The 21,921-nt window shown below is 45.1% G+C and overlaps 1 protein-coding gene across 4 annotated transcripts in view; it reads right to left on the minus strand.

The window, feature by feature from the left end:
• SLC7A1 (solute carrier family 7 member 1) overlaps positions 1–21,921 on the minus strand; it is an 84,752-nt gene that overhangs the window by 41,731 nt on the left and 21,100 nt on the right. For all 4 annotated transcript variants that reach the window (XM_009191713.4, XM_009191714.4, XM_009191715.3 and 1 more), the window contains exon 2: positions 3,332–3,431. The gene's annotated coding sequence lies outside the window, so the exon portion shown is untranslated. The remainder of the gene's footprint in view (positions 1–3,331; positions 3,432–21,921) is intronic.

Genomic DNA, 21,921 nt, shown 5'->3' on the forward strand with positions numbered 1-21,921 from the left:
TCTTATAAAAATAGACAGCAGATGACAACCACTTTTCAGCTTCCCCTTCCAAGGAGTAAGGAAAGCTGACCTGTGCTGGGCTGGCTTGATGAGGCAAGCAGCCATGTTGGGGAAGCTCACATGACAACCAACTACAGGTGGCTTCTGGGAGATGCAGGCAGCTGCTAGGAACCGCGAGTGGCCTCTCAGAGCTGACAGCAGCCTCCACGTCAGCCAAAAAGAGGCCACGACTCTGTCCTACAACTAGGGAACATGAATTCAGCCAACAACCTGAGGGAACGTGGAAAAGGACACCTCCCTAGTCAAGCCTCCAGATGAACACCAAGCCCAGGCCAGCATCCAGACTGTAGCCCGGTGAGACCCCAAGCACAGGCCCCAGCTAAGCCCTGACTCCTGCTCTGATTCCTGGCCCACAGAAACATTGAGAAAATAAGATGTGTGTTGTTTTAAGCCAGAGAAATAGATGACTAACCATGGTCCAAACACTCTCATGTGATAATGAGTGAACTGGCGTTCATTTGCTCACTGAATCCTTGTGGGTCTAAGAACAAGGGCAGCAACTTTCTTTAATACATTGCTTCAGCGGTGGGGATAACCATGACTTTGCCTGAAACTATTTCATTTAACGGAGGCTGAATGATTTGAAAGTAATTTCCTCCTCCTGGAAAAATGCCATATATTAAATAGCTGTTACTTCGTTTTTTAAAAATTGGGTGATCTTCCTTGGGCCATGGTTGTAGGGAGTTATGGGAGCTATGAAGATGAGACCATACATCGTCCCTGCCCTCAGAGTGCACACTATGGAAAGAAAGAAGCAAGCAAGTAACTGTTCACAATGATCCACCCATGCAACAACTACCTATTATTCCCCTACTATGTGCCCTCTCTCCTTGCAGAGGCTGAGGAAGCGCAGGGAACAGAACAGAGGAGAGAAGACAGAATGTGATAAACCAAACAACAAGCGTGGCCAAGACTGAAAGGCCTCCAGGAGATGTGGCACCTACGTTACCACCTGGCCTGATTCTCTTCAACAGGAAAAGGTGACATCATGGCGGTGCCCAGTAAGCCATAAATTCCCCCGATTCAGACAGGGTTCAGGACTTGTGCCCCAACACCACCCAAGGGCTTCCCCTCACACCTTGATAATGCACTGCCCAGCCCTAGAAGCGGAAGACTCTGACTTAGGCTATTCACTCAGATGTCAACGCCCAGCCCCAGTGTCAGGTAACACCGGAAGGTGTTCTAAAATAGTCTGTCAAGACAGCAGAAACACATCTGACTGGGGCGGTGGAGGGGGGAAGAATGCAGAATGAACTCACTCTAATTCAAGTCATTCTACTAATTAAGCAGCTAAACAGGGAAGGAAAGAAAAGGGTGCTCAAGGCTCACACACCCCAACACACAGTGGCTTCTGGCCTGTGCAGAATGTCCTCCCACTTCCCTGCTGGCCGGCAGCTAATTTTACCCACTGTCTTTGGGAAGGTGCACCTGGTAATTCTGCACCTTTGTTTCTCACATTGACAAGGCTGTAGCAGCCTCATAAACAAGGTGCTTACTTATAGCCTAATCCTCCCCCGGAGCTTGAAGCTTGTGGGCAGCCCCTCCTTCCTCCTTCATTTTTATTTCAAGGCAGCCTGCTCAAAGTTGCTTACATGTGGCAAAGGTCACTGGCTATATCCCCCAGAAGTCCTTCTGATTAAGATCTCAGTGTGGGCTGCTGAGCCTGGGTATGTCTGCATTCCTAATATAGCCATAGTCTCAGAATTAACTATATGAATGGCCTCAAATGACTGTAAGAATGTGAGAGAGTGGGAGACAAGTCAGGTGAGGGTCATTACACACACACACACACACACACACACACACTCTTTCCCTCAACTGAAGAGTTTTAGCTCTATTTTTTGTAATAAAATAGCAATGATAATGATGAAGCCTCCATACTCAGTAAACATTTTTAGTTTAATGGAGAAATGGCCAGAGCAATTAGTTTAAAGTATTTTATAGCGGAACTTCTTTTCCCAAATGTTGGGAACCCCCAAATCTGGCCATAAACCAAATCTCTGCAGCACTGTGTTGTGTTCGTGATGGCCATGATGCCCACGTTGAAGGTCGTTGGTTTACTGGAATGACGGCAAGGAACACCTGGCCCACAGAGGACGGAAAACCCCTTGAAGGTGTTCCTAAACCACAAACATTATCATGTGTGATCTGTGCCTTAAGGACACGCTCCTGCTGCAGATAACTAGCCAGACCCATCCCTGTATTTCCCGTAAGGAATGCTTTTAGTTAATCTATAATCTATAGAAATAATGCTTATCACTGGCTTGCTGTCAATAAATATGTGGATAAATCTCTGTTTGGGGCTCTCAGCTCTGAAGGCTGTCAGCCCCGATTTCCCATTCCACACTCTATATTTCCGTGTGTGTTTCTTTAATTCCTCTAGCGCTGCTGGGTTAGGGTCTCCGACTGAGCTGGTCTCAGCACCCAAACTACATCCTACGCCAAACCCAAATAGAAAAATCAGACAAAAATGAAGCTACTCGTATTTAAAGAAAGATAGGGGACACAGAGCCTCAGTGGCCAGCCTTGACTGCCCCCCTGCCCCACTTGGCTCTTATGCCCACTTGGAATTAACTCTCAAGCTGCAAGGAACAGCCTGAAACACCACTGCCCTAGAGCAGACGGCTACAGCCCCTGAACCAGGAACGAGTTACAGCAGAATTCCTAAGTAAAAGGGAGAGAAGTAAGGAGAAGAGTCAGAAGAATGGGAGCAACATGAAAAGTTCTGGGGTAGGAAGAGAACTGGAAGCAGCCCTTGACCTTGAGAATTGCAAAGGCTCCAGGAGTCACACAGAGAAACACAGCAGGACACAGCACAGCCGCTGTGCTGCACGCCAGTGCCCAGGAGCTGGGTGGCGCACAGAGCACAAGACACAGTGCCCAATGTCCGCACCAGGAATGACGTGGGACAGCTCCAGGCTGATCCTTCCCCAGAGCCTGCCCTGGTGACCAGGCCTCAGGGACGGAAGGCCTGGCCAGCCACAGGATATCAAGAGTTCTGTTGGAAGGAAATGCAGGAATTTAAGGAACACACTCAAGTGAAAAGACAAGCTTGTTTTCTGCTGGGTTAATGGGTCTGGACAGTTAGCCACATGAGTTTGAAAAATTACAGCAGTTGGGAATCTAAAAAAGAAGACAACTGGGGGTTTTAGTTGACAGTTAACTTAAAAAGTCAACAGACAACCAGCAGTCTAAATGAATAACATATTCTAGCACAAGACAGAATAACATATTCTAGCATGCTGCTGTCATGCTGACAGGTAGACTGTACCTGGAATACGACGTGAAGCCTCAACACCTTCTCACCAGAGGACAGCCTCGATCTTGCAGCAAAGAAGTGTCAGGACGGATACAAGGAAGGTTTCAGAATCCTGAAAGGCAAGGAAGAGCCATCAGATATGTTCAGTTTCGACCCCAGAATCTCCAAGTCTGTGGCTGGTACAGTGAAAACGGATTCAGCTCAGCCCTGCAGTGGGAAACACATACCACCTTAACAGCAACTGAAGACAGGGTTGACGGCAAAGGGGACCACCATGGGGGCGTCATCAGGAGAATTCAGGGAGAAGATGGGAAGCCAGACTAGATGCCCTCCACACCAGAGATTCCACTGCTTTACCTCTGAAATCGACTCTCATATTTCAAAGAGGAAGATATAAAAGCGTCACACTGGCAATTTCCACAAATCTAGGGCACAGTCGTAGGCATGCAAAAGCTCTGAGGCCCCGGTTAGGGGCCAAGAAGGGGAGCGAGTCCGCTCCTGACACTGGTATTGACCAGCAAGGTCAGCAGGGGCAGAAAACATTAGCTGGTGTCTTCTGAAAACACTTGGACTCCAATTCGTACAATCGAGCATTTAGTGATGGAGTTCTATGGGTACTATTAACAGCTGCCATGGCAGCACGGAGCACACGTCTGCCCATAACACCAAGAGTCTCAGCATGGGCAGAAGGTTATCCTAAATCTGGGAAGCAGAACCTTGTTGCCTTGGAATGGAATCGTGCTGGCCAGTGACTGGGAGTACCTGGTATGAACGCAGCCTGAGGACGCGCTAGGAAGAACCTCGTAGATGCATGGCATATAAAGTCCTTTGTTTTCTAAAGCTTACCATTTACACTCTGCACAGAATCTTGCACTCGCCCGGGAGCTGAAGAGGTTTAATTAAGCTGTCTGAAATATGATTTGCACCTAATGTGAACCCAGATAAGATTATCATTACACAAAAAATGCACATAAACATGCTCATCAACAGCTAGAGTTGTATAACTTAGCAGCAAACCAGACTGCCCACAATTGGAATCTTATTCCATTCCCACCTGCGTCATCTTTCATACATTGATATTTCATCCTACATTGATATTTCATTCCTTTTCACTTTCTATGTTGAAAATGTCAAACCTACAGAAGTTGAATGCTTACTCTTTATCTACACTTCCCAATATTTAACATTTTGCCATATTTGCTTTATCCCTCTTTAGACAAATATATGCTTTCCTTATGACCATTATGATAAGCAAGCTATAGCTATCATGACAACTACCTCTAAATATGTCAATAAGTAATTGCTAAGAATTACATTGTGTTACCAAACTGTAATGCCATGATCACACCAGTGGAACTGAACATTAATTCAATAGTATTTAAAACACAGTCCACAGGATTAAGAAAATGTGGTACATATACACCATGGAATACTATGCAGCCATAAAAAAGGATGAGTTCATGTCCTTTGTAGGGACATGGATGAAGCTGGAAACCATCATTTTGAGCAAACTATCACAAGGACAGAAAATCAAACACCGTATGGTCTCACTCACAGGTGGGAATTGAACAATGAGAACACTTGGACACAGGGTGGGGAACATCACACACCGGGGCCTGTCGTGGGGTCGGGGGAGAGGGGAGGGATAGCATTAGGAGATATACCTAATGTAAATGACGAGTTAACGGGTGCAGCACACCAACATGGCTCATGTATACATATGTAACAAACCTGCACATTGTGCACGTGTAGCCTAGAACTTAAAGTATAATAAAAAAAAAAAGAAAAGAAAAAAGACACAGTCCATAATCAAGTGTCCCTAATTGTCAATTACTGCTCTTTCTTGATGCTCTATCATGTACCATGAGAGCACCGAGAACAATGAAGGTTGATAAAGTCAGGCTCACAGCCCACCAGGGACACAGCATACTGGTGCCCCACTGCAGGGTGGGTGCCAAGGGGCCATGATTGGGATTCGAAGTTTAAAAAGTTAACTCTAGAAGAAAAGGGGCAGAATGTAGAAGGGAAACAACTGACAACATTTGCTTCGAGTGATAAAATTTGAGAGCTTTCAAGAAAAAAATGGGAATTTCAGAAAACTTGTATTCGTCATCAAGATATGGACAGCTCCCTAAAAGTTGAATTTTTCCATGACACTGGGGGTGATGTTAACAAATGTGATATTTTAAAAATATATGATGAAATGTGCCAGCATTTGGAAGATCTACATGATTCAGTAAAACATTAATTCAGTAAAACAGAATCATAAATGTGTAGACTGATTCGAAGTGCAAGATAGACCCATCGTTTTAGAACAAAGAGCTTACTGAGATGGCTTCAGATTCCACAGTGGAACCCACTATTGCCTGTGGAGTTTTAATGTAGTATCAAGAAAGAATATCTACAATTACCTGAAAAGGCCACTAAAGTGTTCCTCCTTTTCTAGGTACATCCCTGTGAAGCCATATTTTCCTTACATACTTCAACTAAAACAACACGTCCAAACTGACTGAATGCAGAAGCACATACATGAATCCAGCTGCCATAAGCTAAACATTAAAGAGGCTTATAAACATGTAAAACAATGCCACTCTTCTCACTGAATTATTTTTGTTCTGGCAAATAGTTACTTTTCATAAAAATGTTACTTATAGTAACACAAAATGGGTTAATCCTTGTTATTTTAGGTAGATTAAGACATTTATTTCAAGTCGTTCTAAATTTTAATTTCTTTTTTTGTTTGTTTGTTTTTAAGACAGGGTCTCACTCTGTCACCCAGGTGACAGAATGCAGTGGCACAATCTTGGCTCACTGCTGCCTCGACCTCCCTAGACTCAAGTGATTCTCCCACGTCAGCCTCCCAAGTAGCTGGGACTACAGGTGCGCACCACCATGCCTGGCTAATTTTTTGTATTTTTTGTAGAAACAGGGTTTCGCCACATTGCCCAGGTTGGTCTCAAAATTCCTCAGCTCAAGCAATCCACCTGCCTCAGCCTCCCAAAGTGCTGGGATTATAGGGGTACGCCATTGCACCCAGACTACATTTTATTTCCAATTCATAAGTGTTGATAGACACAACCCACATAAGCGAAGCTTCTGGGAGTCCTCAATACTCTTTAAGGGTGTCAGAGGGGTTCCAGACCCTACAGTTTGAGAACCAGTGCTTAAAAGGTTGCCCAGTGAAATGAACACAGCCAAGCTTAATATACACTCAACAGGAGGAATGCTGCTGTCCTGCTCCTTAGGCATGAATTCAGCAGCCTGCCGCAGTGACGCTTGCTCCAGTCGCAGTCTCCTGTCGTGGTATAAAAGCAGTTAATGCTAAACTTAAAAGTCTAAAGAAAGGCATGCCATATGTTAAGCCAGGATGAACTCATCAGGATTAATGAGACTGGAATGCATAGCAAATAAATTCATTAGCATCACTTCCCTTTAATCCAAAAATGTTCCAACCAATTTATTGTAATTTTTGAGATTTGAAAATTCCTTTGTTAAAAGCAGAGTAATGTAATGCTACGCCTCAGACGTAAAGAGTTCAATTCCATTTGTTTCAAAAATATAGCAAGCAGCATTCCAACATTACCCTTGATGGGCTTCCAGGAGTACATGCGGACTGTAAAAGTGTGATTGTGACACCATGTGGCTATATTGTAATACAGTCATGTGTCATGACTTAATGACAGGGATGTGTTCTGAGAAATGCGTCTTTAGGTGATTTCATCCTCGTGTGAACATCCTGCAGTGTACTTAGAGTGTACTGACAGAAACCTAGGTGAGATAGCCTACTGCACACCTAGGCTGCATGGGATAGCCTTGGCTCCTAGGCTACAAACCTGTACAGCATGTTTCTGTACTGAATACTGTAGGCAACAGTCACACAATGGTAAGTATCTGTGAATGGAAACATAGAAAAGGTACAGCAAGAATAAGATACAAAAGATAAAAATCGGTACCTCCTTATAGGGCACTTACCACGAACAAAGGCTGCAGGACTGGAGGTTGTCCTGAGTGTCAATGAGTGGGGTGGAGTGAACGCGAGTGGGGGGGTGAAAATGAGTGGGGGGGGAGTGAACGCGAGTGGGGGGAGTGAACGTGAATCAGTGGGGAGTGAATGTGAGTGACAGGGGAGTGAATGTGAAGGCCTGGGACACGACTGCACACTGCTGGAGACTTCAGGAACACTGTACAATGAAGCTACACTAAATGTGTAAAAAATATTTTTCCTTCAGTCATAAATTAAGCTTAGCTTACTGCAACATTTTTACTTCACGAACTTTTTTGTAACTCTTTTACTTTTTCGTAATAACACAGCTTAAAATACAAACATTACACAAAAGTACAAAAATAGTTTTATGTCCTTATTCTACAAGCTTTTTCTATTTTGAATTTTTTTTTTTTTTACTTTTTCAACTGTCTTGTTAAAAACCAAGATGCAGACATACACATTAGCCTGGGCCTACACAGAGCCAGGATGATCAACGTCACCATCTTCCACCTCTGCGTCTTGTCCCACTGGAAGGTCTTCAGGGGCAGGAACACATAGGGAGCCGTGATCTCCTGTGATAACAATGCCTTCTTCTGAAATACTTCCTGAAATAACTGCCTGAGGCAACTTTACAGTTAACTTTTCTTGTAAATAGGACTACACTCTAAAATAATGATAAAGATTATAATATAGTAAATACAGAACCCGGTAACACAGTCATTTACTATCAAGTATTATCTACTGTACCTAATTGCATGTGCTATACTTTTAGATGGCTGGCAATGCAGTACGTCTGTTAACCCCAGCACCACCCAAAACACGTGAGTAACGCGTAGCAGGACAATGTCACAAAGGATAAGACATCAATAAGCAGCAGGAATTTCTCCGATCTATTATAATCTTATGGAACTACTCTCATAGATGAGGTCTATAATAAACCAAAACATCATTACAGGGCCCATGGCTGTATATTTATAGTGGACACCCGGCAGGCCAAGAGAAAATCTGTGCATAAAATAACCCCAAAATATCAGAAAACATATCCCACTGAACGATTCATAAATCAAAAGGAGTCAGGTCTTTCCACTAAGTACACCGATAAGAACCACTAAAAAAAACTTTAAATTTATTAAACATAATGCCCAACTTTTTGGCAACTTACATAGCAGCTTCGCCTGTTCTTATTCTATTCTTCACTCAACAGTTATGTACTGAGTGCCAGGTACAGTTCCAGAAACTGGGGATGCAGCAGTGAACTAACTAGACCAAAATCCCCATCTTTGTGGACTTAATGTTCTATTAATGGGAATGCCTCTTCAAAAAATAAGAACGGAGCAAACCCTAATGAAGGCAGCACACTTCTCATCTCCTGAAGTAACTGCATGAAACAAGGAGAAACAGAATGAGCGCCAACCATATGTGCAGGTGCTCATTCCCAGCAGGAGGTCGATGTCACCATTATTGGTGACGCGCTGAGGGGGTGTCAAGAATGAAGCTACAAGGGACCACAGTTCAAGGCAGTGGGGAGACCTCTGTGAAGTCAACCAATAACTCTGGTGAGAGCCGAGCCCTTTGGATGGCCAGATTCCTGTGGAACAGCCCAGGCAGCTGCCGAGGGGATAGGTCGGGGGTGTCAGAGTCTTGGAAAAAGAGGGGGTTTCTAGTTTGAAAAGGCAAACTACAATTAGTTCAATTTTTCCTTTGACATAAATATTGTCTTGAAATTTCCATGAGTTTTTTGTTAAAAGCATTGCGCCGAGACTGAAATAACTTTACTGATCAAAGAGAGTGATGGAGGACAGAAATCAAAACCTAATGTGCACAGTAAAGACTTCAGCATCCCTGGAACCACAAGGGCAGGCCCCAGGCATCACTGAAGAATCCAGAACTGCCCTCTGAGGCTCTCGTGGTCTGAGGCCCTTCCACCCCTTCTGTGATGGGCCCCACACATGGCACCACTGGACTGCATCAACAGGTGACCATCCCAGCAGCTGTTCTGCAGACACACTGAGAGCTGCAATTCCCAAAGGGTTTTCTGAAACACAGAAACGGGGGCATCCCCTCTGTCCTTGAGCCTTCCAGTCCTGAAAGTCCAAATCTTAGATTTATCCAGACTCTTGTTAACTGCAGCAATACAGAGTAATGGCAAGGGGCACAAATGAATGGTACTACAACCAAACCTGTCAAGTATCACGTTCCCCTGCATTCCTGACTTCCGTAGTTCCATCCCAGCATAGCATAGTCTCAGCCTGCCAGTTTCCCCATGATCACGTCCTGTCCTTTACCTGATGACAGTGAATGTTCCAGCTGTTACTCAACAGTCCCCAGGCTAACTCATAGAATAGATTCGTCTCCACATGAGAATGTCAATAGTTCTTCCCCTACTTTAAGATTTCATTTTATATTTCACACTGACAGACAAAATTGTATATATTTACTATGTACAACATGATATTTTAAAGTGTATACACAGGTTGGGTGTCTCTAATCCAAAAATCCAAAATCTGAAATGCTCCAAAATCTGAAACTTTGAGCACCAACATGATTGTCAAAGGAAATGCTCACTGGAGCATTTCTAGTTTCAGATTTTTTTTTTTTTTTTTGGATTAGGAACGCCCAGTTGGTAAGTATAATGCAAATAGTTCAATCTGAAAAAAATCCCGAATCCGAAAAGCTTCTGGTTCCAAGCATTTTAGATAAGGCATCCTCAACCTTTACACTGTGAAATGACTGAACCTCGCTAACTAACATATGCATTACCTCACACAGTTATCATTGTTGTAGCATTCTCCTAATTTCTAATGTCTGTCCTGGCTCCACTGTTATTTGGAACCTATACCAGTTTCTGTCCACTCCCTGAGGAAGCAACAAAATTTAAATGCAAAAGCTGTTGGAAAGACCACACAATCTATATAGTATTTGTGGTTCTACAATACTTACTAGGGGATGGGAGATGACAAGCTCTAAAGGAAATGTGGTCAAGGACGAAACAGCAAGATATTTATCCTACCTCCAGCCCTTCAATAATTAAAACTACTCCAGCTCATTTTGCACCCAGGAAAAGACCGTTTGGCTCAAAATTGCATGATTCATCCTTCCTATGAAATGCAAAATACTTTGAGAAAAGGCTACAAACGCCTTCTGTGCTATGCACTGCAAAAGGCTAGAGAAAGCCATTCTAACCTACTGGTGTAAATCTAATGATGGCTCCAAAAGGGGCAATGAGAGAGACCGGGAAGACAGATTTGGGGGCTGCAGTGCAGTGGCTCTCAACCGGGGGTGACTCTGTCCCCTGGAGGACATCTGACAATGTCTGGAGACATTTTACATTGTCACAATGGAAGGATGGTGGTCGACTAGCAGGCAGAGGCTAAGGATACAGCTAAATCCTACCATGCACAGGGCAGTTCCCTCAACAAAGAATTATCCATAATGTGCCAAGGCAGAGAAAGCCCGCCTTACCGTGTGCAATGGTGGACGGCAAAGTGTTCTACAAAGTTACTTGAGTGGGTTTTTTAATGTTTCACTATTCAAATTATAATATTAAAAATTACAAATATTGTTTGCAAAATAGGCACAAACATATTCACAGGAAAGCAAAACTTTGTCATCACACCCCGGGAAAACCCTTGATGTCCCTGAACCAGGTAGTGAATAGCTAAGAAGCAGCAGGGGAAGAACAGCAGTAAAGGATGAGAAGATGCAGGAGACCAAGACAAGTTTCCCACTGCAATGAATCCAGGCTCTGGTTTCTAAGAGTGAATCTGACAGCTGGTACAATGGCTGGGGATGCCTTCGCCCTGCAGGCAGCATGGAGAAGATAGGCAGCTTGAAGAGACGGGACTGCCAGCACTACTCTGTGCTGTCATGGGTCTCCCAGCACGGGCAGGGATACCCATCCCCGCTTTATGGATGAGATGCTGATGCTCAGGAAAGGCAGCTCAACTCTGAAACTAAGGCACCACTGCCAATTTATTAACAAGTCCTGCTGTCCCGAAAAAGACAGGGTTTTGGTGCTCCTGGGGGAAGGCAATCTTTAGCTGGTGAGAGGCAGTTTTCACCATGGGGAGGGCAGCTTCTCCACAAGTGATGCTCTGCTGGCCAATGAGAATTTAAAAACACCAGGTCCTAAGCTGGAAGAGCTGGAAGGACCACACAGTCACCAAATGCACGAGTCCTCTCAAGACAGTAAAAGGAAAACCATGACTAACACAGGAAAATAGTGGGGAGAAAGAGGAAGGGAGGACAAGGGCTGGAGGAAGGGGTGGTCTGGAAGAATACACTGATTTTCCACTCGGTCATTTCCCGCCTTCCATTTGACATGCTCTCACCAACTATCCTGCACAGCTCACCTTTGGCTCAGTCAACAATAAATGCACTCGTGAAGTCAGTTACAGGCCCACCGACAAGAATAACAACAAAGGCTAACACTGCTGCTAAGTGCCTGCGATGCACCAGTGCCCTCTCCTCAGGCACGTCTTCTTAAATGAGTATGTCATCTCATTTAATACTCAAGCCAAGCCTTTGAAGGTGATACAGCTGTTACACTTGCTTCACATGTGAAAAAACCAGCTGCATAAAGTAGGTTCTGTGAAGCGGAATCTCAGCTCAAACCTCAGGGTGTGCATCTAACTAAATCCACGATGCTCCATTATTTTCAGTACTACTGAAACTCTATGCCAGACTTACAATAGCTCCCCTAGGGCAACAGCCATAATGAAATTACAGTACAAGTTTAATTAGAAGCACGGACGATCCTCCCACTTAGCAAATGCAGTCAGAGGCAATGGGATGAGGAGGCCCAAGTCTTGAGTAAGACATTGATATCAATCCCTGCTCAACCACGGACTAGCTGAATAAGCCTGGACAAATTATTCTGAATCTCAATATCCTGCCTTCTCCAATGCAGAAATGACTGCTAAGCTCAAAGAATTATTTAAGAAAATAAAGAGATTATGTATATAAATACATTAAGCGCTTTTCAAAATAAATACATTCTTAGATAATTTCTTTGAATAAATGACATGCTTCCAGAAATACTTTCGCTTCATTACATTCTGTTCTTCAACTGCACTGGCTTGTAGCTGGCATTCTGAAATTTCTCTGCCAAATAGCTAATAAACTACACAAAGAGATAAACGCAGCCAGGGGGAGCTGCTATTTAAAGAAATTCTCTAGTTTAAGTGAAGAATTGTTTGATGTGTGAATAATCAGCTCTTAATTAATGGTTTGTCAATATTTTTAAAGAATTATCTAATTAATGAGCTGCCTGGGTAGACTGTGGCATCCATCCTGAATTAGGATATTTGATGTTTCTGTCTGCCAGTGACTTAACCCGAAAGAGTACAAAATACAGACCTTGCCAGTGAGGAGGTGACTATGTTACTGAGAAGGGAAGACAGCGGCTCATGGAGATGCATGAGTACAGTACAAACGCAGCGCGGTAATCTCAAGGTGGCCAGCAGAGAGAGAAAGGAGGCCTGGGGAGACTTCAGGGCAGAGCCAACAGACCCAGCAGGCATTCCCAGAACAGGGCCTGGAGGAGTACAAAGGGTTCAGGGAGCGCCAGGGCATTGGCCTCCCAAGAGGTGGGGCAGAGGGGGCCTGCTGTCTATGATCTAGGCCCACCTTCTCCAGGATCTCTTCCAGGTCTATGAAGGTCTTCCCTAAACACGCTTACACACTTTGGCCCACACTTGTACACTCTCCCGTGACTCAGTAAATCCAATCCACAGTCCTTTATACTCAGGATCCCTTTCTGCCATCTGCCAGGGCACAGGTGGATCTCAGACCACTACAAAAAAAAAAAGCCCCTGTGCACCTACTTATGCCCCGGAGAAAGGCCTGGGAAAGACAGTGTCCCTCAAACACGCCTGGTGGGCTCCTCTAGGATGCAGACAGTAGCCCACCTTACCATTTTCCCGCTCCCAGTTCTTGGGCAGCCTCTTCAAGTTATCCCCACCCTGCTCCTCTTATCCAAAGCTTCCTAACACAGCAGCATCTGTACAGAGAAGGGATCCTGAGGTTCTGGGCCAAGGAACCATCACCCTGTCTAGACTCTCACACCTCTCAAAAGGCGGTGCGTTCGATCATTGTTAACCCACCCCTTTGCTGAGTCAAAGCCAAAGTTATTTATCCTTTTTGGGGCCTAAGAGATGGTGTGGACTGTTTCACCAAAACCCAAGTAAAGGAGGGCAGCAGCGCTGGTTGTGTAACAACGTAAATGTAGTTAATGTGGTTGAACTACACACTTAAACACAGCTAAGATGGTAAGTTTGGTTATGTGTATTCTCCCACAATTAAAAAATACTTACAATTCAAAATGGAAAAACAAAACAACTAGGAAGATTCCTCAGAAAGTGCACGGAGGTACAATACAGCAATCCCATTAAGGTCCATGCTCAAGACAAAGGAAAGCAAGTGTCCACACGAAAATGTACACCAATGTTCACAGTAGCATTATTCATAACAGCCAAAAAGCAGACACAACCCAAACACCCATCGACTGCTGAATGGATACACAAAATGTGGCACATCCAGACAAAGGAATATTATCCAGCCATAAAAAGCAATGACATTCTGACGCACGCTGCAACACGGATGAACCTTGAAAACACGATGCTGAGTGAAAGCAGCCAGGCACAAAGGGTCACATTCTATGTCATTCCGTTTATACGAAATGTCCAGGATGGAGATAAAAAGGAGTTCGGTGGTTGTGCAGGGTTTGGCTACAGGTGCGGAATGACTGTTAATGGGTATGAGTTTCCTTTTAGGGGTGACAAAAATATTCCAAAATTAGGGCGATGACTGCATAACCCTGTGAATTTGCTAAAAACCACTGAATTTATACTTTCAATGGGTGAGCGTTATACTATGTAAATTAGATTTATAAAACTATTTTTTGTAAAAAAAAAAAAAAAAAAAAGGCCGAGAGGAGCCCAATCCAAAGGGACCCCAGTATAGTTTTCCCACTAACCATAACAGGCAGATTTGAACTTGAACTTCTATTCGAGTTCAGTTGCTAAGGCAGCACTTCCTCCCACATACTTCGATTCTCCTTCAAGTCAAAACTCTACACCCCACTCCCCCAGAAATCAATCATCATGGCTCCAGTTGCCGTCGGTAAGAGGCTCTCCACTCTACTTGCACAAGCTATTTATTATATGCAACCGTCATTCTGCTTTGAGAGTTTCATGAGGGTGAAATTAGCTCCTATCTGATAAACTCTCCCTACAACTGCTGCCTCATCTTCTGGTGTTCTGTTACATTGCAAATACAAGCTCCTGTTTTAATACACAGCTTAAATACTTCACATTGACAGGACACAGAATAATGAAAACGGGGAAGGTTGCAGTATTTTTTTTGTTTACATAGTGCCATACACATGGTTTTTAAGCTTTTAGGTCAAAATAGGGTGTGGGGGGAGGGAACCCCTCTCACTGTGGGTGCCTATGGTCCAGGATCTCAAAAAGAAAGGGTGGCTTAAAGAGGTAATCAGAAGAGTAAAAGTTCATCAGGCAGTCAAAATGCAACAGTCTCTTAGCCCAGGCCAGTATTTCCTAAGGCCGTCAGGGCTCACTACCAGGGCAAAGAAGTCATCAGGGAGGATAGGAAAAGACATGCCCAACTCAGTGAGTGGGACACAGATTTTGGGATGCTTCCAGCACTGAATGTTCGGAATGCTCACAGGGCTTGGCCGCAGCTTTTTCTCTGCCAAGGCACACCTGACAGGTAAGCTCGTGCCACACTCCTGGGCGTTTACAAGCTGCTGGGTACAACTCCCTGCAGGCGGGCATCCCTCCCACAGATGCAACCCAGACAGTGCAGTAGTTCTAAAGAAGCCCACAGAGACAAATAAGTCTCGGGTGTGGCCAGGAGCTCGTGAGAGGAGCACAGGCTCAGGGACAGGGAGACTGACAGCCGGTAATTACCAAAGGGAATTAAGCAAGCACTCGCAAGTCTTGGCCTCTGAATTTCTGTACTTTTTTTATGGACTTAATTTGTTCTCCTGGGCCTTAATCACTAGCTGTGTTGCTGGAATGTGCATGCCCTGGAGGGTGAAGTGGCTCTAACTTCGAGGAGGGGTTGACTCTAAAGAGCTCCCAGCCAGGGGACAGCTCTTCACAGAGGGGCAGGGTGGGCGGGCTGCCCACCTCCATCGAAAAAACGGCTCTGCCCTCTTGTTTTCTCCTCTAAACTTACACGAAACTTCTCAAAGTGCGGAGAGCATTTTCATCAATGTGAAATGGTCCAACAGGCTACATCTAAAACATGGGATAATCAAGGAGTGTGGTGTTGGGGAGGAGTGAGCTGATCTAATCCACTCCAGCCCACAGTCTACACTGTACCTCTTCTGTGAGGTTCTGCTCTGTGTGGTATGGACACTGGCCTTTATATCATTTCTCCTTAAAGGAATCCATCTTTTAATAATGTAGGCAATTTTTTTAAAAACCACCATGTATTACTCTCATAAATGGAGCACCCCACCAAAACTACCTGGAATCAGGCCTTAAAACTCACATCCACCACCCAGCCTGCGAGAGCCAACTGTTTCCTGGAGGGCCCCGCGTAGCTACATCTATGGGTAGTGAACTCTTAAGGTGCTAGTCATCTATTTTTCCTAATACACATTAGAACTCACATGCCATTAAAATAAAAATGCGCGTGCATTCCCTAAAATCACCTTGCACACAGAAGTGCACAAAGCACACAGGGGACTGACGATCTAGTCCAGGAGCTGACACACAATGGCGCTTCACCCATTTTTGGATTGACCATGAATTATGAATGATTTTGGAGGGAGAAAAAAGAGAAAGAAGAAAAAGGAGATGATGATCATGCAATTGAGACCTTGTGTGGCCGCAAAGCCTAAAATATGTACTACCTGGCCCTGTAGGCCACCCGCTTGATAAGCCCTGATCAACTCCATCCCTTTATTTTGCCACAGGGCAACTCAAGTCCTAATACACCGAATGACTCAGACGCACCTGACAGGTCTCCAGGCTTCTAAGCAAGTAAAGGAAGATTACCCAAGAAGCCACCAGCTTAAATTCATCAAAACGGGTCTCTGTCCAGTCACTTTGATTCCATTTTAGGAACTGACTCCTATCTAAAGCAAACAAAAATGTGGGCTGCACAACTCATCTGACTTGTTTTTGTCCTCAGCTCAGCCAAGGGCACCTGGCTCTGTGCCCCATGCCTGAAATTGCATCCTGTTTGCCCTCAGAGCCACTCCCTGCCTTCCCCACTACAAGGTCCACCTGTGCATCCCGAGCTCTCTGGACACTGGCAGGGAGGAGTGAGGCGAGGGAGGACCCTCTCTGCGGGCTGTCTCATGGGAGATCGGCCCTTCACAAAGCCAGCTGCAGCCTCAAAACCGTCCCTTCCCCTCAGGTTGAGGGTGTTAGAGGTGGTCAGGGCCCCCTCACTACTCCAGGCTGTGAACCCCCTGCCCTGCCTTTGTAAAAAGTCACTTTATTTAAACTCACCTCAAACTGCCCAACCTGAGAAAGCACTCTGTTCCCTGCAGGGCCCCTGATGGCAGCAGCCTTAGGGGCAGTGACCTCTGGATGTCTGCAGCCACCAGGTCCACTGCAAGTGTGAAGGCTTGACCCCACGAGGCGGGGGCTGCAATAATCACATGATAGCCCTCCTCCTTCTAAATCGAGCTCCTAAGGACACCAGACTAATCACCACCACCCCATTCTCAAGAGTACCCACAGTGAGTCCAGTGATCACTTACAACAACACATTGCACTATCAAGACAGATTTTAAAAAAATTCTTCAACGTAATGCAATGACATCTGAGCAGCTGGTATGCAGCAGACACTGTGCTAGGTCTTTCACACACCTAGAAAAGCAACCATCAATCCTCATTTCATAAATGAGAACACTGAACCTCAAAGAGTTTCAGTGGTGCTTATCAGAGCCCGAAGAGGCTGAGGCAGAAGTCGCCCCAAAGGCCCCTCGGATCCACCTCCACGGCTGGCCAGGCTCCAACTAGGGAACAAAGCACACGGCTGCCGGCTAGCCGGGCCACAGACGTCCTGGTCACATTACACAAATTAAAAGAAAAACAGAACCAGAAACAAAAGTTTTCTAACATAATGCGGAAGCTCCCTGAATGCCACAATCACATAATCACATTGCCTGGGTAGGCCACCAGGTGAAATTACCTAGCAGCTCCCCACCCGCCTGGGAATCCTGGGGAAGCTCGTTCACATGTTCCTCTGGCGTTAAATGAATGGCTGCTATGCTATGTGCAGTGGTCCCTCTGCTGAACCTCCTCTGCCCCGAGCTCAGCATGGAGGAGGCGGCCAGGGCCTGCCACGTGCCTGGGTACAAAGGCCTAGCGGTTTGCATCAAGCACTGTCATTGACTTGCCATTGAATAGAAAAATTCTTTCCACGTCCCATTTTATATTTGCTCACTGATCTGATGAGGAATCAGAAGGCCTGCCCTCGCCGTGTGATCTAGAGCAAGCTACCCCATGCTGCTGTTTCAGTGTTACCATCTGAAACTGGAATAATGACAGTGTCACCCACACCCGCCCCCCTACCTCCACCTTGTTCCTCCTGTGAGGCTCAAGAGACAGTGAAACAAGATAGAAGCTAAACTCTCAGGCCAAACTGGATTCAAAAAATGATGGGACTGGGCATAGTGACTCACATCTATAATCTCAGCACTTTGGGAGGCCAAGGCAGGCGGATAGATGGCTTGAGCCTCAGAGTTGGGGACCAGCCTGGGCAACATAGCAAAACCATGTCTTTACAAAATACAGGAAAAAAAAATTAGCCAGGCATGGTGGCTTGTGCTTATAGTCCCAGCAACCAAGGAGGCTGACATGGCAGGATCACTTGAGCCTAGGGAGGTAGAGGCAGCAGTGAGCCATGGTCATGCCACTGTACTTGGGTCTCAGCAACAAAGAGAGACTTTGTCTCAAAAAAAAAAAAAGGGCAAGTTATTTAATTTCATGAGTTTCCCTTTTCTCCTTTGCAAGATGAGGTTTCAATGAATTTATGTATGTAAAGCACTGCAGAGCACCTGGTGCATAGTATGTGCTATATGTCAACTATATTACTATTATTAGTTTCTTAATGTATAAGACATCTCATTAGTAACCAACTTATAAAGTGCTGTGAACATTAAGTACCCAAAATGACACCTGTTTTTGCCATACCATATGAAAGTATTAGCTTGATGCAAAAATAATTGCAGTTTTTGCCCTTAAAATAGCAAAAAATGTATTTTGTAATCAAAAACGTACTATACAAATATACAGTTTAAAAAATAAAATAAGGTTATCGTTTGACTTATTTTCATCTGCCCTGATTCAGATGGTGGAAGACTTGAGGGCTGCTGCCCAGAAATATTAAAATTGACTTAAAACTGTTTAAAACAGAAACAAAATGGGGAAATTGTAAAAGCATAACATAATGACACTTTATGGTCGATTTTAATTTTAGAACATTTACATATGTAAAGGTCCCGTTCTCTATAGCACCAACCACCAAAGCGCTTGGCAGTGCCTGAATGCGGGGTGGTGGAGGGTTGGCCACGGCTGTGGCCTTTCTAGATCGCAATGAAGTGACCACCAGACATCCGCTGGGGGGTCCTCACTCATGGATGGTCCCGTTCCACCCAGAGGCCTTTTCATCTCAGTTTGGCTTTTGGGCCAAATTTGGAAGCATTACATTTCATTAAGGAAATGAAAGGCTTTTGCTTTACTTATTCCACCAGAGGGGCAGCTTTCCCAATGTCTTCCACTCTGAACTCAGGCGGAAAAGGATTGCCCAGTCCAGAGCCACTTTCCTCCTTCCAGGAGGTCTGGACACTCACAAAGCCCAGTTATTTGTTTTGCAAACTGTGTATACATTGAATGGAAATGTTTGTTTTCCATGTCCCGCTTTACGTTTCTAAAGACAAATGATTAAAGCATCATTTCAAGGGCATTTTTTGTTTTGCTCATCCCCTCCAACCTGCTTGTATTAAGCAGCCTCATTTCCTGCCTTTTAACTTACATTTCTGTCCACCTATCATCCACTCTTCTTTGTTGACCTTTGCGTGTACAGTGTTGCTTTAAAAACCTTCAAAGGAAAGGTCAAAGTGAAACGTCACAAGGGAAGGAGGCCTCATGGCCAGTGGCCAAGGAGGCACCAATGCCCAGGTCTGAGGCTGCCTGTGGCATGCATAACACTGCCCCAAAATGCAGGTGGTGAGGGTGCAGAGGCCGCCTGTGGGTTCCAAGCACACCTCCGAGTGCGACACGCTGTCTGGGCCACCTGGTCCCACACCAAGTCACACTTGTCACCAGAGAAGCCCAGTGGACCAGTGTGGGCTCCCCCAGCCCTCAGGGCAGAGCCAGGATGCTTCACGCAAGAGTCACTCATTGGGTTTTCTACTCCACGCACACGCTGTCAAGAATGGCAGGCACCGTGTAAAGGGGTAGGTGCCAGTGTAATCTAACAGGGGAGAAAAAGTACAGAGGCCACGCAGGACAATGCTGGAAAGACAGAGGGTGAGGAGGTGGGAAGAAACACTCAGGACTCACGGCATGAGGGCGTGGGACTAGAATGAAAAGGAAGAAGACCGTGTGAGGGGTAGGGAAGGAAGGACTGGCCGGATGCCATCAGTTATCAATATGAAGGGAATGAGCCCAAGGTAACTCTGAAATCCTAAACTTGGAAGCACTGAATGTGAGCTAAGGGTGGCCCTCACTAAGACACTGTAGCCCTACCCCTCTGGCTCCCCCAGTCGCTCTCTGCCCCAGTTTGGAATCTACAAAGTGATCAGAAGCTCATAAAACACAGGCACGAGCACTATAGTTGACCAGCGCTGGGCAGGGAAGGTGACCCTGGGAAACCTGCATGGGACTGCTCTCAGCACACCAAGCAAAAGCAGCCAACACACACAACCGCAAAGGTCAACTCAGCATGGTAACCAACATCTAAAGCTGTACAATTCGAGGGAGGAAAACTCAACTTGGAAGGGATAAGTGGTCGAGGAGAAACAGAGACAGAAGCCAAAGCCATCAGATCTGCCACAGACAAGTGGCTGGTACATACAAGAAACCTTTCTTGAAAATGTAGATAGCAAATAATCTATCCTGGAGAGAATAATGTCATGAAACATGAAAAATTTAAATGGTTTATCTGTGCTCTAAAAACACAATGATTTAAACTGAAGTTCAATCAGGACAATCTTGTCATCAAAAAATTCTTCGGTGATGACATGTATCTGATAAAATATTTTTACTCGTAAATGACAGTCAAAATATCCTCGGATCAAGAAGCAGTCTTGCCACATGTCCTGTGTCCAGCAGAACAGAGAGGACTATCTGGCAAGCAGTCGGGGATGTGAGAATCTGAAACGAGGAACTTGGATGCGGAGCACACCCAGAGGCATGTGTTGCTGGGAGTGAAATCCCTGGGAGAAAAGAAGGCAGCTGTTAGCAGAATCGCGGGGTACACCACACTCTGGGAGCCGACGGAGGAAGTAGCACACAAATGACAGGGAGGTGCAATTCTAGAGTCCAAAGGCAGACGGACTTCTCTAAAACCAGAATGTCTGACTCCGAGTGTCTGCCTTAAGGCCCACATCCTCCCCTTTCAAAGTGCACCAGGAGCCACAAAAGACGATGTGACTCGATGGTAGCTCAGCAAAGAGCTGTCAGATCAAATACAGGACTGCCCAGTTAAATCTAAATTTCATGTGAATGACCAATAATTGGTTAATGTAAGTATGCCCCAAATATATCACAATGATGTCCCAAATATTGCCAACAACTAATTTTTTAGTATAAAAAGGTTATACTAAAAAAAGGATCCACTGTTTGTCTATAATTCAAATTTAACTGGGTGTCCAGTATTTTTATTGCTAAACCTGGTAACCCTAGTTGGGTACTGACAGTTCAGGCCTCAGGCCTGAACACCTCGCCTTCGCCCAGCACCTTTCTAACTGCAGACCATGAGCTCTGACTTCCACAGGCATTTCTGCATACCCAGCTGCTAAGAAGCAATGACTCCGTTCTTTGACAAGCTCTCTCACATGCTGCACATGAAGAAAGCCTCGTTCAACAGACCCAAAAAATGAGAGGATCTGTAGAAAGGAATGGCCAACAGTATTAAACGTTTCACAGACACCGCAGGGGGTGAGGACCGAGAAGAGATCAGGAGATCGTCTAATTCAAGAGACAGGAAATTGAAATTGCGAGCGGTTTTAGAAGAGTAGGAGCTTAGTTTACAAAGGGATGAAGATAGATGGTAAAAGTGTGACGTTCTCTGTCATTCACTTCATCATTAAAAAACAGGGTTCTTGGCCAACTGCCTGTGCTATCACTCTACCTGTATGATGCCAGGGAGTTATGGCCCACAAGGGCAAGAACCTGGGAAGGTCAGTGCCAGCACCTGTAGGAGCTCACCCGATACCTGTGGAACAAATGAATACATGGATGGGGGCTGTCTTCTCAAAGAGCCTGTTTTGAAATTTGAAATCTTATCCAAAAATGGAAAGCCAAGGTCTAGGATAAACCTTAACATTTCGTAGCACTCACTGGAGCAGCTAATATTCTTTACTTTTTAAAGAGTCTGTCAGTGGAGGATTATTTGCAGCACAAAT

This window comes from Papio anubis, chromosome 15, assembly GCF_008728515.1.
Source record: "Papio anubis isolate 15944 chromosome 15, Panubis1.0, whole genome shotgun sequence".
NCBI classification, from domain to species: domain Eukaryota; kingdom Metazoa; phylum Chordata; class Mammalia; order Primates; family Cercopithecidae; genus Papio; species Papio anubis.